General features: G+C 47.8%; 1 pseudogene; it reads right to left on the bottom strand.

Annotated features, from left to right (window-relative positions):
- The window catches only part of LOC135511947 (fascin-2-like), a 28,855-nt pseudogene extending 22,707 nt beyond the window's left edge, over positions 1 to 6,148 (bottom strand).
- Between the last annotated feature and the right edge of the window lie 11,525 nt (positions 6,149 to 17,673).

The following is a 17,673-nucleotide window of genomic DNA, read 5'->3' as shown; positions in this document are numbered from 1 at the left end:
TTGTATTTCTATGTTTCGGCCAGGTATGGTTCTCAATCAGGGACAGCTGTCTTTCTTTGTGTCTGATTGGGAATCATACTTAGGTTGTGGGTCGTTTTCTGTTTAGTGTTATTCACCTTGCAGGACTGTTGCGGTTTTCCTTTTTGTTGTTTTGTTTATTCAATGTTCAGTGCAATTATTAAAGATGAGCACGTACCCTGCTGCATTTTGGTCCGATGATTCCTCTTCTTCCGATGAAAGCCGTTACAGCTCTCTTCCTGATAAATAGGACTTTATACAGCCTGGATGGATACTGTTTAACCTCAGGCCTCCAGTTTGGAGATTAGGAGACAGTGGTTAACTGTATCAAAGGCCTTCTGTAGGTCAAGCAGTACCATTCCACACAGATTTCCCTCATCAATCTCTTTCCTGATGAAGTCAGTCAAGTAAAGTAGACATGAATCAGTGGAGTATGTTTTTCTAAAACCCGACTGAAAATCATGTATTAGACTCTGTTTGTTAACATATTCATACAGGCCTATAATTTCCAGGGTCAGACTTTATCCCCTTCTTATACAGAGGTATAACTTTAGCTTGTTTCATGTCCCTGGGAAAGGTGCCTTGTTCAAGAGATTAACAGTATGCGTAATACAAGGGCCAATTTGCTCAGCAGAATCTATAAGAAACCTGCAGGGATATTATCCAGGCCTGTGGCATTGGAGCATTTAAGCTCTGCCAGCATACTGACTATTTTGGCTGTTGCTACCTTTGCAAAAGAAAAAGAGCCTGGCTCGCAGTCGGTGTTCCAATTCATCCCAAAGGTGTTCGATGGGTTTGAGGTCAGGGCTCTGTGCAGGCCAGTCAAGTTCTTCCACACCAATCTCGACAAACCATTTTTGTATGGACCTCGTTTTGTGCATGGGGTCATTGTCATGCTAATATAGGAAAGGGCCTTCCTCAAACTGCTACCACAAAGTTGGCAGCACAGAATCGTCTAGACTGTCATTGTATGATGTAGCATTAAGATTTCCCTTCACTGGAACTAACTAGCCCGAAACATAGTTGGCACTATGCATTGAGGCAGGTAGCGTTCTCCTGGCTTCCGCCAAACCCAGATTTGTCTGTTGGACTGCCAGATGGGGAAAAGTTATTAATCACTCCAGAGAATGCTTTCCCACTGCTCCAGAGTCCAATGGCAGCGAGCTTTCCTAGGCTGTCATTGAAAATAAGACTTTGTTCTTAACTGACTTACCTGGTAAAATAAAGTTAAAGTTAAAGGGATACTTCAGCATTTCTACTTCCCCAGTGTCAGATGAACTTGTGGATACCATTTTTAAAGTCTCTGCGTGCAGTTTGAAGGAAGTTGCTAACTAGTGTTAGCTCAATGACTGGAAGTTTATGTAACTGCTAGTTAGCATTGGCTCACGAAACTACCTCTAACTTCCTTCATACTGGATGCAGAGAAATAAAAATGCTATCTATGAGTTCATCTGACTCTGGGCAAGTATATAAAGGGCTTCATTGCCAACATCCTAAAATATTCCTTTAAGCTACTGTAAGGAATCAGTGGAATTTTACTACTAAAAGCCCTATAACAGCACAATAATAGAATGTTAGAAACAGAACAATCAATCAACGCCTGCACACTCGCACGCACACACACACACACGACACCATATCAACCGTGTTCATCTGGTCTTAGAGGAAACACCCAACCTCAGGCAATATGACAAGGTAAGGAACCTGAAAACTACATTACCCATACTTATGGAACAGTCCCTATCGGCTGTCAAACATCCCTATCGAGTGGCAGTGGTATGAGACCATGCATATTCATTACGGCCACTAAAGTTTTTCCTGTACATCTGAAAGCTCAGTTACCACAGTAGGTCTCAAGTGGTACGAGAATTATGTGGGAGTAGTAGTAGCAGTAGTTGTAGTAGTAGCAGTTGTAAGAGTAGTTTTAGAGAGGAGAGAGAGAGAAACTAAAAACAGAAAGACAATGTAAGAGTTGTGTACTGTTTATTTATGTGTGTGTGATGCACATGTTCATACTATGTTTCCTCTACTGTGTATGTGGTGTATGTCTTACCTTGCCGTATAGACACATATTTACTGTTGGCTGCCATCAGCACCACCTGAGGGTGGCTCTCCTCCAGGTCAAACAGCTCTTCCTTTCCCGGCTTGCTGCACCTGCCAGACCTCAGTGTCCCCGTGGGGCCCATGGGACTCAGGTACTTCCCATCACAGTCCTTAAACGCCAGCTTCCCACACTTCAGCTCCAGTGTGTACACCGTGCTCCTCCCACTCTCCGCTGACAGCTTCTCATCGTTGACTAGGTAACGGCTGTCACAGGTCTTGAGCCGGTACTTCCCATCCAGGTAGACGAGCGTCAGGAGCGCTGCTACCCCCCACGGAATGTTCCGGTCCATGGCGATCTCACCATTGCAGGGAGACAGGTGGGCTTAGCGCTTGCGGGCTATACTGAGCAGGTTGGCCTGCGGGTGGAGTGCCAGGTGTACTGTCCACAGCTCTGCCTCTGTCATCACCTGGGTGAAGCAGAACAGGTAGTCACAGGAACCTCCAAAGACCCTCAGATAGGGTTCAGACTGCAGTGCCCAGCGGCCGTCTGATTGGGCAGCAATCAGGAAGCGGCAGTCTCTGTTCAAATCAAATCAAATCAAATTTATTTGTCACATACACATGGTTAGCAGATGTTAATGCGAGTGTAGCGAAATGCTTGTGCTTCTAGTTCCGACAATGCAGTAATAACCAACAAGTAATCTAACTAACAATTCCTAAACTACTGTCTTATACACAGTGTAAGGGGATAAAGAATATCTACATAAGGATATATGAATGAGTGATGGTACAGAGCAGCATAGGCAAGATACAGTAGATGGTATCGAGTACAGTATATACATATGAGATGAGTATGTAAACAAAGTGGCATAGTTAAAGTGGCTAGTGATACATGTATTACATAAGGATGCAGTCGATGATATAGAGTACAGTATATACGTATGCATATGAGAAGAATAATGTAGGGTAAGTAGCATTATATAAGGTAGCATTGTTTAAAGTGGCTAGTGATATATTTACATAATTTCCCATCAATACCCATTATTAAAGTGGCTGGAGTTGAGTCAGTGTCAGTGTGTTGGCAGCGGCCACTTAATGTTAGTGGTGGCTGTTTAACAGTCTGATGGCCTTGAGATAGAAGCTGTTTTTCAGTCTCTCGGTCCCAGCTTTGATGCACCTGTACTGACCTCGCCTTCTGGATGATAGCGGGGTGAACAGGCAGTGGCTCGGGTGGTTGATGTCCTTGATGATCTTTATGGCCTTCCTGTAACATCGGGTGGTGTAGGTGTCCTGGAGGACAGGTAGTTTGCCCCCGGTGATGCGTTGTGCAGACCTCACTACCCTCTGGAGAGCCTTACGGTTGAGGGCGGAGCAGTTGCCGTACCAGGCGGTGATACAGCCCGCCAGGATGCTCTCGATTGTGCATCTGTAGAAGTTTGTGAGTGCTTTTGGTGACAAGCCGAATTTCTTCAGCCTCCTGAGGTTGAAGAGGCGCTGCTGCGCCTTCTTCACGATGCTGTCTGTGTGAGTGGACCAATTCAGTTTGTCTGTGATGTGTATGCTGAGGAACTTAAAACTTGCTACTCTCTCCACTACTGTTCCATCGATGTGGATAGGAGGGTGTTCCCTCTGCTGTTTCCTGAAGTCCACAATCATCTCCTTAGTTTTGTTGACGTTGAGTGTGAGGTTATTTTCCTGACACCACACTCCGAGGGCCCTCACCTCCTCCCTGTAGGCCGTCTCGTCGTTGTTGGTAATCAAGCCTACCACTGTTGTGTCGTCCGCAAACTTGATGATTGAGTTGGAGGCGTGCGTGGCCACGCAGTCGTGGGTGAACAGGAAGTACAGGAGAGGGCTCAGAACGCACCCTTGTGGGGCCCCAGTGTTGAGGATCAGCGGGGAGGAGATGTTGTTACCTACCCTCACCACCTGGGGGCGGCCCATCAGGAAGTCCAGTACCCAGTTGCACAGGGCGGGGTCGAGACCCAGGGTCTCGAGCTTGATGACGAGCTTGGAGGGTACTATGGTGTTGAATGCCGAGCTGTAGTCGATGAACAGCATTCTCACATAGGTATTCCTCTTGTCCAGATGGGTTAGGGCAGTGTGCACTGTGGTTGAGATTGCATCGTCTGTGGACCTATTTGGGCGGTAAGCAAATTGGAGTGGGTCTAGGGTGTCAGGTAGGGTGGAGGTGATATGGTCCTTGACTAGTCTCTCAAAGCACTTCATGATGATGGAAGTGAGTGCTACGGGGGGTTAGTCGTTTAACTCAGTTACCTTAGCTTTCTTGGGAACAGGAACAATGGTGGCCCTCTTGAAGCATGTGGGAACAGCAGACTGGTGTAGGGATTGATTGAATATGTACGTAAACACACCTGCCAGCTGGTCTGCGCATGCTCTGAGGGCGCGGCTGGGGATGCCGTCTGGGCCTGCAGCCTTGTGAGGGTTAACACATTTAAATGTTTTACTCACCTCGGCTGCAGTGAAGGAGAGACCGCATGTTTCCGTTGCAGGCCGTGTCAGTGGCACTGTATTGTCCTCAAAGCGGGCAAAAAAATTATTTAGTCTGCCTGGGAGCAAGACATCCTGGTCCGTGACTGGGCTGGATTTCTTCCTGTAGTCCGTGATTGACTGTAGACCCTGCCACATGCCTCTTGTGTCTGAGCCGTTGAATTGAGATTCTACTTTGTCTCTGTACTGACGCTTAGCTTGTTTGATAGCCTTACGGAGGGAATAGCTGCACTGTTTGTATTCAGTCATGTTACCAGACACCTTGCCCTGATTGAAAGCAGTGGTTCGCGCTTTCAGTTTCACGAGAATGCTGCCATCAATCCACGGTTTCTGGTTAGGGAATGTTTTAATCGTTGCTATGGGAACGACATCTTCAACGCACGTTCTAATGAACTCGCACACCGAATCAACGTATTCGTCAATGTTGTTATCTGAAGCAATACGAAACATGTCCCAGTCCACGTGATGGAAGCAGTCTTGGAGTGTGGTCTCAGCTTGGTCGGACCAGCGTTGGACAGACCTCAGCGTGGGAGCTTCTTTTTTAAATTTTTGTCTGTAGGCAGGTATCAGCAAAATGGAGTCGTGGTCAGCTTTTCCGAAAGGGGGGCGGGGCAGGGCCTTATATGCGTCGCGGAAGTTAGAGTAACAGTGATCCAAGTTTTTCCACCCCTGGTTGCGCAATCGATATGCTGATAAAATTTAGGGAGTCTTGTTTTCAGATTAGCTCTGTTAAAATCCCCAGTAACAATGAATGCAGCCTCCGGATAAATGGTTTCCAGATTGCAAAGAGTTAAATAAAGTTCGTTCAGAGCCATCGATGTGTCTGCTTGGGGGGGGATATATACGGCTGTGATTATAATCGAAGAGAATTCTCTTGGTAGATAATGCGGTCTACATTTGATTGTGAGGAATTCTAAATCAGGTGAACAGAAGGATTTGAGTTCCTGTATGTTTCTTTCATCGCACCATGCCTCGTTAGCCATAAGGCATACACCCCCACCCCTCTTCTGGACCTCGGCCTCGCAGGTGACCTTGCCATCCTTGTCGGAGGCCAGGTATCGGCCCAGATGGATGTGGAAGTAGACCACCTGGGGGTCCTGGGAGTCCTGCTCTAACATCCACACCTGCTTCCTCTTCAGACTGGGGGCCGATGCATTCACCTGATGGAGGAGAGATCACTGTCAAACAGAGCACTGGGAATAGCTCCACTTGTCTCCCTCGGTCCTATCCTCTTCTCCTGTCTTCCTCCTTTCAAACTCTTTCCTGATTTAGACAAACTTGGTTGGCATCTACTCTACTCTGGCATAAAAAGGACAAAGGAGTTGGCTAAAGCTGACCAGACTGGCACCAGTCTAGACAGGACACAGTAAGACTAAACTGTGTCAGATGACGTATCTCACCTTGAAGCCAAAGGCCTCTGCAGTGAGGTTGCAACTCTCATGATTGATCAGACCAAACTGTGTCAGATGACGTATCTCACCTTGAAGCCAAAGGCCTCTGCAGTGAGGTAGCAACTCTCATGATTGCTCAGACCAAACTGCAGCGTCAGTGGACAGTTTGTCCTGTTAGTGGGCATTATGACCTGGAGAGCGGGAGAGGGGAGGAAGGGAAGAGGGCGGAGGTTATAGGGGAATGACAAGTATGGCGAGAGGTGAGGTACGAGGGGTCGGCAGAATGAGGCAATGAAATATGAGAAGAAATCAATGAAGAAGGTAGGTATGTAATGCAGGGACTACAAATTCCTGCTTCTCTGCCGTTGAAAAGAAACATATTTTACACAGATTAATAATCTACTTACTGTGGTTATGTGGTTCCTTTTCTGTAGTTTCTGTGATTCCTACGCTCCTAATTCCCAGATTAAAAAGAATCCTTATTCTGTCTCTGTCTCCTCTCCTCTTGTCTCTCTCTGGGTGGTTAAGAGCCTCTTGTCGTTCTCTCTCTACTCCTTCTTTCTCGTTCTGTCGTTCAGGGCTCCTGGGGTTTTCCCTTAGGCTTTCCCTAATCAGTATTATAGTAGTTAGTAGGACTCAACACTGCAATCCAACTAGTGACGTCACCCTCTGTCCCTCTCTTCTCTCAACTTCCCTCTTTCAGACTACCTCTCCCCCTCTCGTTTCACAACTTCCCTCTCAGACTACCTCTCCCCTTCTCCCTTAATGTATCCTTCCCCTCTTCTTTCTCTCTCCCTCAATGTCTGCCTCCTACTCAATCATTCCCTTAGTCTCTGTCTCACTCAATGACCCTCTCCCTCAATGTCTGCCTCCCACTCAATCATTCCCTTAGTCTCTGTCTCACTCAATGACTCTCTCCCTCAATGTCTGCCTCCCACTCAATCATTCCCTTAGTCTCTGTCTCACTCAATGACCCTCTCCCTCAATGTCTGCCTCCCACTCAATCATTCCCTTAATCTCTGTCTCACTCAATGACTCTCTCCCTCAATGTCTGCCTCCCACTCAATCATTCCCTTAGTCTCTGTCTCACTCAATGACCCTCTCCCTCAATGTCTGCCTCCCACTCAATCATTCCCTTAATCTCTGTCTCACTCAATGACTCTCTCCCTCAATGTCTGCCTCCTACTCAATCATTCCCTTAGTCTCTGTCTCACTCAATGACCCTCTCCCTCAATGTCTGCCTCCCACTCAATCATTCCCTTAGTCCTTGTCTCACTCAATGACTCTCTTCCTCTATTCTTCACTCACTCTGTCTGCCTGTCTGCCTGTCACCAGTCTCTCTCTCTCTCTCTCTCTCTCTCTTTCTCTCAGCCAGTCTCTCTGTTTCTCTAAATCCCTGTTCTTTCCTTCTCTCCCAGTTCCTCTCTATGAGATTACTGAGCCACTGGTCTCATGACCAGTCTCCAACCCTGGCCTTAGTGATCAGTCACCCAACCAGTCAGCCAGTTAGCCAGTCATTCAGTCAGTCAGCCAGTCATGCCGTCAGCCAGACAGTCAGTCCGCCAGTTAGTCACCCAACCAGTCAGCAAGTCAGTCAGTCAGCCAGATACACCCAGCTTTACGGTCCTTACCTTCTCATTCACCTCTTCATCTCTCTCCCTCTCTTCTTACCGCTCTGTCACTTTCTGCCTCCCACGGTCTGTCACTTTCTGCCTCCCACGGTCTGTCACTTTCTGCCTCCTATGGTCTCACTCTCTTCCGTTCTTTTTCTCCTTTTCTTCCTCTCCTTTCTCACCTCCCTTTATTCACATTCCAGATACCTTCTTGGCCAGGAGCATGTTTGATCAGCACGTCCCTTAAACAGGCACATCTTTGGTTTAAAAAGGTTCAACCCTGAGGTCACAGTGAGGTCCTAGGGCTGTGCGACATCATTTTTCTTCTCCAATTCCTAAATACCCAAACATTACAGCAAAGCCATGGAACAAACATGAACCTTTCATCTTTATGCTACAGCCAAGCCATGGAACAAGGAGGGAGGGAGGGAGGTGAAAAAGTTGACAGAGAGAAAGAAAGACGAGGAAAGAGAGGGCAACAGTGTGTCTTGGTGCTACTATTTTTTTTCAACATTTTTTTAAATTCACCTTTATTTAACCAGGTAGGCTAGTTGAGAACAAGTTCTCATTTACAACTGCGACCTGGACAAGATAAAGCAAAGCAGTGCGACAAAAACAACAAGAGAGTTACAACAAACTTACAGTCAATAACACAATAGAAACATCTGTGTACAGTGTGTGCAAATGAAGTAAGGAGGTAAGGCAATAAATAGGCCAATAGTGGCGAAGTAATTACATTTTAGCAATTTACACTGGAGTGATATATATGCATATGAGGATGTGCAAGTAGAAATACTGGTGTGCAAAAGAGCAGGAAAACAAAGACAAATATGAGGATGAGGTAGGTAGTTGGTTGGATGGGCTATTTACAGATGGGCTGTGTACTGCAGCGATCGGTATGCTTCTTTGACAGCTGACACTATTAGTGAGAGTACTAATCATCACTTCATCTTTTCTCCCCTGTTTTAGAGTAGGGCCCTTGTGTGTATAAAGTGGATTTGGAAAGTAAAGAGGCGTGTCTATTCCTTAACCCTTCTTCTCCCAGTGATCCCAACCTGGCTAATCTACTACCAGGTACCCCTCCCCCTGACCAGTCGCACACACACACACGTACTTACGTAGCCTAGCGGTGAAAGCGCTAGGCAGTAACAAAAAGGTTGCTGGTTCAAATCCCTGTGCACACTTGTCTATGTGTGAAATAGGACAAATACATCCCCCCACACATAACACTATGAGGGAGCTAGAAGCACAAAGCATATGAAACATGTCATGGGCAGATAAGGTGCATGATCTACCTACCAGTGCACTATTTTTGGGAGATTAATTTTTGAATGATATTTCAGGGAGGGCTGCAGCACCCTAAGCACCCCTACTTCCAGCGGCTACGCACCCACTATCATATTTGTTGATGAGAAAACGTTCTGAGGATGCTTCAGCTTTATAGCCCCTGTGACATGTCTGCGTTACCCACTTCTGTCTGTGGACTAGTGATCAGTCACTGAGACAGCAGATAAAACACTGGTTAGCGCCAAACAAGGCCAGCAGAGGGAGCTCTTGCTACACACACTTGACGGCTTGACACAAATTGCCTCAATCCATTACAGGTATGGACAAACAGATGAAGTTTCTGGAAGTTTTCACAATATCTTTTTTAGTAACATCTGTCTATTTAGATCAAACTGTTGTTATCAATATCTTGTGACAGCATCTATTTCCTCTACTAGTGCATTATTCACTTGGCCCAACTTATGGCATTATTCACAAATGGCCCTACTTATGGCATTATTCACAAATAGCCCTACTTATGGCATTATTCACAAATGGCCCAACTTATGGCATTATTCACAAATGGCCCAACTTATGGCATTATTCACAAATGACCCTACTTATGGCATTATTCACAAATGGCCCTACTTATGGCATTATTCACAAATGGCCCAACTTATGGCATTATTCACAAATGGCCCTACTTATGGCATTATTCACAAATAGCCCTACTTATGGCATTATTCACAAATGGCCCTACTTATGGCATTATTCACAAATGGCCCAACTTATGGCATTATTCACAAATGGCCCAACTTATGGCATTATTCACAAATGACCCTACTTATGGCATTATTCACAAATGGCCCTACTTATGGCATTATTCACAAATGGCCCAACTTATGGCATTATTCACAAATGGCCCTACTTATGGCATTATTCACAAATAGCCCTACTTATGGCATTATTCACAAATGGCCCTACTTATGGCATTATTCACAAATGGCCCAACTTATGGCATTATTCACAAATGGCCCAACTTATGGCATTATTCACAAATGGCCCAACTTATGGCATTATTCACAAATGGCCCAACTTATGGCATTATTCACAAATGGCCAAACTTATGGCATTATTCACAAATAGCCCAACTTATGGCATTATTCACAAATAGCCCTACTTATGGCATTATTCACAAATGGCCCTACTTATGGCATTATTCACAAATGGCCCAACTTATGGCATTATTCACAAATGGCCCAACTTATGGCATTATTCACAAATGGCCCAACTTATGGCATTATTCACAAATGGCCCAACTTATGGCATTATTCACAAATGGCCCAACTTATGGCATTATTCACAAATGGCCCAACTTATGGCATTATTCACAAATAGCCCAACTTATGGCATTATTCACAAATAGCCCTACTTATGGCATTGTTCACAAATGGCCCAACTTATGGCATTATTCACAAATGGCCCAACTTATGGCATTATTCACAAATGGCCCAACTTATGGCATTATTCACAAATGGCCCTACTTATGGCATTATTCACAAATGGCCCAACTTATTGTTATGTACTTGAGTGAAGACCCAAAAGCGGTTTTAACAGAAAACAGAGTTCTTTAATGAAAAACAGGAATGGCATAAATCCTCTTCCAACGTAGTCAATGGAACAAAAAGAACGTTAGTATAATGCAGGATGCACCTGCCAGGCAGACTCCGACAGGATAGGACAAGGTGGAAGCAAACGAGACGACAGCTTGCTTCTGGCATCAAAAACACAAACAAGAATCAGACACTGAAAGTAGCAGGAACAGAGAGAGAAATAGAGACCTAATCAGAGGGGGAATAGAGAACAGGTGGGAAAGAGTGAATGAGCTAGTTAGGGGAGATGTAGAACAGCTGAAGAATGAGAGACAGAGAAGGTAACCTAAAAAGACCAGCAGAGAGAGACAGAGTGAAGAGAAAGGACAGGAACAGACATAACAAGACATGACAGTACCCCCCCACTCACCGAGCGCCTCCTGGCGCACTCGAGGAGGAAACCTGGCGGCAACGGAGGAAATCATCGATCAGCGAACGGTCCAGCACGTCCCGAGAGGGAACCCAACTCCTCTCCTCAGGACCGTACCCCTCCCAATCCACTAGGTACTGATGACCACGGCCCCGAGGGCGCATGTCCAAAATCTTACGAACCCTGTAGATGGGTGCGCCCTCGACAAGGATGGGGGGAGGGACGAGCGGGGGCGCGAAGAACGGGCTTAACACAGGAGACATGGAAGACCGGGTGAACGCGACGAAGATAGCGCGGAGAAGAAGTCGCACTGCGACAGGATTAATGACCTGAGAAATACGGAACGGACCAATGAACCGCGGGGCCAACTTGCGAGAAGCTGTCTTAAGGGGAAGGTTCTGAGTGGAGAGCCATACTCTCTGACCGCAACAATATCTAGGACTCTTGGTCCTACGCTTATTAGCGGCCCTCACAGTCTGCGCCCTATTACGGCAAAGTGCCGACCTGACCCCCTTCCAGGTGCGCTCGCAACGCTGGACAAAAGCCTGAGCGGAGGGGACGCAGGACTCGGCGAGCTGAGATGAGAACAGCGGAGGCTGGTACCCGAGGCTACTCTGAAAAGGGGATAGACCGGTAGCAGACGAGGGAAGCGAGTTGTGGGCGTACTCTGCCCAGGGGAGCTGTTCTGACCAAGACGCAGGGTTACGAAAAGAAAGACTGCGTAAAATGCGACCAACAGTCTGATTGGCCCGTTCGGCTTGACCGTTAGACTGGGGATGAAAGCCGGACGAGAGACTGACGGAAGCCCCAATCAAACGGCAAAACTCCCTCCAAAATTGAGACGTGAACTGCGGGCCTCTGTCGGAAACGACGTCAGACGGAAGGCCATGAATTCGGAAAACATTCTCGATAATGATCTGAGCCGTCTCCTTAGCAGAAGGGAGCTTATCGAGAGGAATGAAATGAGCCGCCTTAGAGAATCTATCGACAACCGTAAGAATAACTGTCTTCCCCGCTGATGAAGGCAGTCCGGTGATAAAATCTAAAGCGATGTGAGACCACGGTCGAGAGGGAATGGGAAGCGGTCTGAGACGGCCGGCAGGAGGAGAGTTCCCAGATTTAGTCTGCGCGCAGACCGAACAAGCGGCGACAAATCGACGCGCGTCACGTTCCCGAGTGGGCCACCGGAAACGCTGGCGAATGGAAGCGAGCGTACCCGAACGCCGGGGTGGCCGGCTAACTTGGCAGAGTGGGCCCACTGAAGAACGGCCGGACGAGTAGGAACGGGAACGAACAGAAGGTTCCTAGGACAAGCTCGCGGCGACGGAGTGTGAGCGAGTGCTTGCTTTACCTGCCTCTCAATTCCCCAGACAGTCAACCCGACAACACGCCCGTCAGGGAGAATCCCCTCGGGGTCGGTGGAGACCTCAGAAGAACTGAAGAGACGAGATAAAGCATCAGGCTTGGTGTTTTTGAGCCCGGACGATAAGAAATAACAAACTCGAAACGAGCGAAAAACAGAGCCCAACGAGCCTGACGCGCATTAAGTCGTTTGGCTGAACGGATGTACTCAAGGTTCCTATGGTCAGTCCAAACGACAAAAGGAACGGTCGCCCCCTCCAACCACTGTCGCCATTCGCCTAGGGCTAAGCGGATGGCGAGCAGTTCGCGATTACCAACATCATAGTTACGTTCTGACGGCGATAAGCGATGAGAGAAAAACGCGCAAGGATGGACCTTGCCGTCAGAGAGAGCGCTGAGAAAGAATGGCTCCCACGCCCACCTCTGACGCGTCAACCTCAACAACAAACTGACTAGAGATGTCAGGTGTAACAAGAATAGGTGCGGATGTAAAACGATTCTTAAGAAGATCAAAAGCTCCCTGGGCGGAAACGGACCACTTAAAGCACGTCTTAACAGAAGTAAGGGCTGTGAGGGGAGCTGCCACCTGACCGAAATTACGGATGAAACGACGATAGAAATTAGCGAAGCCCAGAAAGCGCTGCAGCTCGACGCGTGACTTAGGAACGGGCCAATCAATGACAGCCTGGACCTTAGCGGGATCCATCTTAATGCCCTCAGCGGAAATAACGGAACCGAGAAAAGGGACAGAGGCGGCATGAAAAGTGCACTTCTCAGCCTTCACATAAAGACAGTTCTCCAAAAGGCGCTGGAGGACGCGTCGCACGTGCTGAACATGAATCGAGAGAGACGGTGAAAAAATCAGGATATCGTCCATGTAAACGAAAACAAAAATGTTCAGCATGTCTCTCAGGACGTCGTTAACTAGTGCCTGAAAGACAGCTGGAGCGTTAACGAGGCCGAAAGGAAGAACCCGGTATTCAAAGTGCCCTAACGGAGTGTTAAACGCCGTCTTCCACTCGTCCCCCTCCCTGATGCGCACGAGATGGTAGGCGTTACGAAGGTCCAGTTTGGTGAAAAACCTGGCTCCCTGCAGGATCTCGAAGGCTGAAGACATAAGAGGAAGCGGGTAACGATTCTTAACTGTTATGTCATTCAGCCCTCGATAATCCACGCATGGGCGCAGGGACCCGTCCTTCTTCTGAACAAAAAAAAACCCCGCTCCGGCGGGAGAGGAGGAGGAGACTATGGTACCGGCGTCGAGCGAAACCGACAAATAATCCTCGAGAGCCTTACGTTCGGGAGCCGACAGAGAGTATAATCTACCCCGGGGGGGAGTAGTTCCCGGAAGGAGATCAATACTACAGTCATACGACCGGTGTGGAGGGAGAGAAGTGGCCTTGGAACGACTGAACACCGTGCGCAGATCGTGATACTCCTCCGGCACCCCTGTCAAATCGCCAGGCTCCTCCTGTGAAGAAGAGACAGAGGAAACAGGAGGGATAGCAGACATTAAACAGGTCACATGACAAGAAACATTCCAGGATAGGATAGTATTACTAGACCAATTAATAGAAGGGTTATGGCGCACTAGCCAGGGATGACCCAAAACAACAGGTGTAAAAGGTGAACGAAAAATTAAAAAAGAAATGGTTTCGCTATGATTACCAGAGACAGTGAGGGTTAAAGGCAGCGTCTCACGCTGAATCTTGGGGAGAGAACTACCATCTAAAGCGAACAAGGCCGTGGGCTCCCTAACTGTCTGAGAGGAATGTCATGTTCCCGAGCCCAGGTCTCGTCCATAAAACAGCCCTCCGCCCCAGAGTCTATCAAGGCACTGCAGGAAGCAGATGAACCGGGCCAGCGGAGATGCACCGGAAAGGTAGTGCGTGATCCAGAAGGAGAGGCCTGAGTAGTTGCGCTCACCAGTAGCCCTCCTCTTACTGATGAGCTCTGGCTTTTACTGGACATGAGGTGACAAAATGACCAGCGGAGCCGCAGTAGAGACAGAGGCGATTGGTGATTCTCCGTTCCTTCTCCTTGGCCGAGATGCGGATACCCCCAGCTGCATAGGCTCAGCATCCGAGCCGGCGGAGGAGGGTGGCAGTGATGCGGCAGGTGGCAGTGATGTGGAGAGGGGAGCAACGGAGAACGCGAGCTCCTTTCCACGAGCTCGGCGACGAAGATCAAACCGTCGCTCTATGCGAATAGCGAGAGCTATTAAGGAGTCCAGACTGGAAGGAACCTCCCGGGAGAGGATCTCATCCTTAACCTCGACGAGGAGACCCTCCAGAAAACGAGCGAGCAAAGCCGGCTCGTTCCAGTCACTAGAGGCAGCGAGAGTGCGAAACTCAATAGAATAATCCGTTATGGATCGATTCCCCTGACATAGGGAAGACAGGGCCCTGGAAGCCTCCTCCCCAAAAACAGAACGGTCAAAAACCCGTATCATCTCCTCCTTAAAGTCCTGATACTGGTTAATACACTCAGCCCTCGCCTCCCAGACTGCCGTGCCCCACTCACGCGCCCGTCCGGTAAGGAGAGAAATGACGTAGGCGATGCGGGCTGCGCTCCTGGAGTAAGTGTTGGGCTGGAGAGAGAACACCACATCACACTGAGTGAGGAATGAGCGGCACTCAGTGGGCTCCCCAGAGTAACACGGCGGGTTGTTGATCCTGGGCTCCGGAGACTCGGAAACCCTGGAAGTGGGCGGTGGATCGAGGTGGAGTTGGTGAACCTGTCTTGTGAGGTCGGAGACTTGGACGGCCAGGGTCTCAATGGCATGTCGAGCAGCAGACAATTCCTCCTCGTGTCTGCCTAGCATCGCTCCCTGGATCTCGACGACGGAGTGAAAAGGGTCCGGAGCCGCTGGGTCCATTCTTGGTCTGATTCTTCTGTTATGTACTTGAGTGAAGACCCAAAAGCGGTTTTAACAGAAAACAGAGTTCTTTAATGAAAAACAGGAATGGCATAAATCCTCTTCCAACGTAGTCAATGGAACAAAAAGAACGTTAGTATAATGCAGGATGCACCTGCCAGGCAGACTCCGACAGGATAGGACAAGGTGGAAGCAAACGAGACGACAGCTTGCTTCTGGCATCAAAAACACAAACAAGAATCAGACACTGAAAGTAGCAGGAACAGAGAGAGAAATAGAGACCTAATCAGAGGGGGAATAGAGAACAGGTGGGAAAGAGTGAATGAGCTAGTTAGGGGAGATGTAGAACAGCTGAAGAATGAGAGACAGAGAAGGTAACCTAAAAAGACCAGCAGAGAGAGACAGAGTGAAGAGAAAGGACAGGAACAGACATAACAAGACATGACACTTATGGCATTATTCACAAATGGCCCTACTTATGGCATTATTCACAAATGGCCCAACTTATGGCATTATTCACAAATAGCCCTACTTATGGCATTATTCACAAATGGCCCTACTTATGGCATTATTCACAAATGGCCCTACTTATGGCATTATTCACAAATGGCCCAACTTATGGCATTATTCACAAATGGCCCTACTTATGGCATTATTCACAAATGGCCCAACTTATGGCATTATCCACAAATGGCCCTACTTATGGCATTATTCACAAATGGCCCAACTTATGGTATTATTCACAAATGGCCCTACTTATGGCATTATTCACAAATGGCCCAACTTATGGCATTATTCACAAATGGCCCTACTTATGGCATTATTCACAAATGGCCCAACTTATGGCATTATTCACAAATGGCCCTACTTATGGCATTATTCACAAATGGCCCAACTTATGGCATTATTCACAAATGGCCCTACTTATGGCATTATTCACAAATGGCCCAACCTATGGCATTATTCACAAATGGCCCAACTTATGGCATTATTCACAAATGGCCCTACTTATGGCATTATTCACAAATGGCCCAACTTATGGCATTATTCACAAATAGCCCCACTTATGGCATTATTCACAAATAGCCCTACTTATGGCATTATTCACAAATGGCCCAACTTATGGCATTATTCACAAATGGACCAATTTATGGCATTATTCACAAATGGCCCAACTTATGGCAGATAATATAGAATAGGAAAACGTTAATAAAAAACGACATCCATCTGATAGCCCAGAGAGAAATACACCAGACTAGATTCTAACTAGCAGTCATCTGCTGTTGCAGACTGGAATGTCCAATTTCTTTGTTCTATTTCTAGAGCCGTTGGGTACTCCTTCCTGGATAAGTCAATTGGTCCTCTTGGTAAGGAGATCTGGAGCGTTTGTATGTGTGTCTGTGTGTGTGTGTGACTAGTCTACACAGGGTGAACTGAATACTCCTTATCTAGGAAATAACAGAGATTAATTGGAAATCAGAACCTTACATTAGCATACCTGAGCCCTCATCAAGGAGAAGAAGCAAACACACACACACACACACACACACACACACACACACACACACACACACACACACACACACACACACACACACACACACACACACACACACACACACACACACACACACACACACACACACACACACACTTGAATAATAATAAATATTATTTAATAAAAATAATGCTTCCATTTACTATATTATTATAATTCTCCCCATTATATTTCCTCCTCATGTGGACCACATCCCACGCGTCATCAGCTATTCTCTGTGGCCGGGGGGGTGTCATCGTTTTCTGATGTTCCGTAGCTCTCGCTGCCGTTGGCACGGCAACGGCTGTCGATGGCTAACCAGATGTTATTGTGGGATGGCGGCTGTGCCAGGTTCACTGTGGCAACTGGAATGGTGCTTTAGAAGCCATTAGAAGCCATAACTGTGCTCCTCTGATGACACTCAAATAGCTATCATTACACCTCCTCCAAAGAGAGAGGAGGGAGGGCTAGAGGGAGAGAGGGAGGGAGGATGATGGAGGGAGGAAGAGGAGGAGAGAAAGGGGGGAGAAGGAAGAGGGAGGGTGAGAGAGGATATGAGAAATTACAGGGAAAAAGGAGAGAAAAATGAGAGAACATGAGAAAGGAAAGAACAGCTCAGATAGAGATGGGGAGAGAGATGGGGACAGGGAGAGAGACGGGGACGTGGAGAGAGACTGGGACATGGAGAGAGATGGGGATGGGGAGAGAGACGGGGAGAGAGACGGGGACGGGGAGAGAGATGGGGACGGGGAGAGAGATGGGGAGAGAGACGGGGACGGGGAGAGAGACAGGGAGAGAGATGGGGAGAGAGACGGGGAGAGAGACGGGGACGGGGAGAGAGATAGGGAGAGAGATGGGGAGAGAGACGGGGCCTGGGAGAGAGATGGGGACGGGGAGAGAGATGGGGAGAGAGACGGGGCCTGGGAGAGAGATGGGGACGGGGAGAGAGAAGGGGAGAGAGACGGGGAGAGAGACGGGGACGGGGAGAGAGACGGGGAGAGAGACGGGGAGAGAGATGGGAAGAGAGAGACG

The sequence above is a fragment of the Oncorhynchus masou genome, chromosome 24, assembly GCF_036934945.1.
Source record: "Oncorhynchus masou masou isolate Uvic2021 chromosome 24, UVic_Omas_1.1, whole genome shotgun sequence".
Classification (NCBI taxonomy): domain Eukaryota; kingdom Metazoa; phylum Chordata; class Actinopteri; order Salmoniformes; family Salmonidae; genus Oncorhynchus; species Oncorhynchus masou.
Note: the sequence above shows the minus strand (reverse complement) of the source record. Positions and strands in the feature narration are given on the sequence as shown.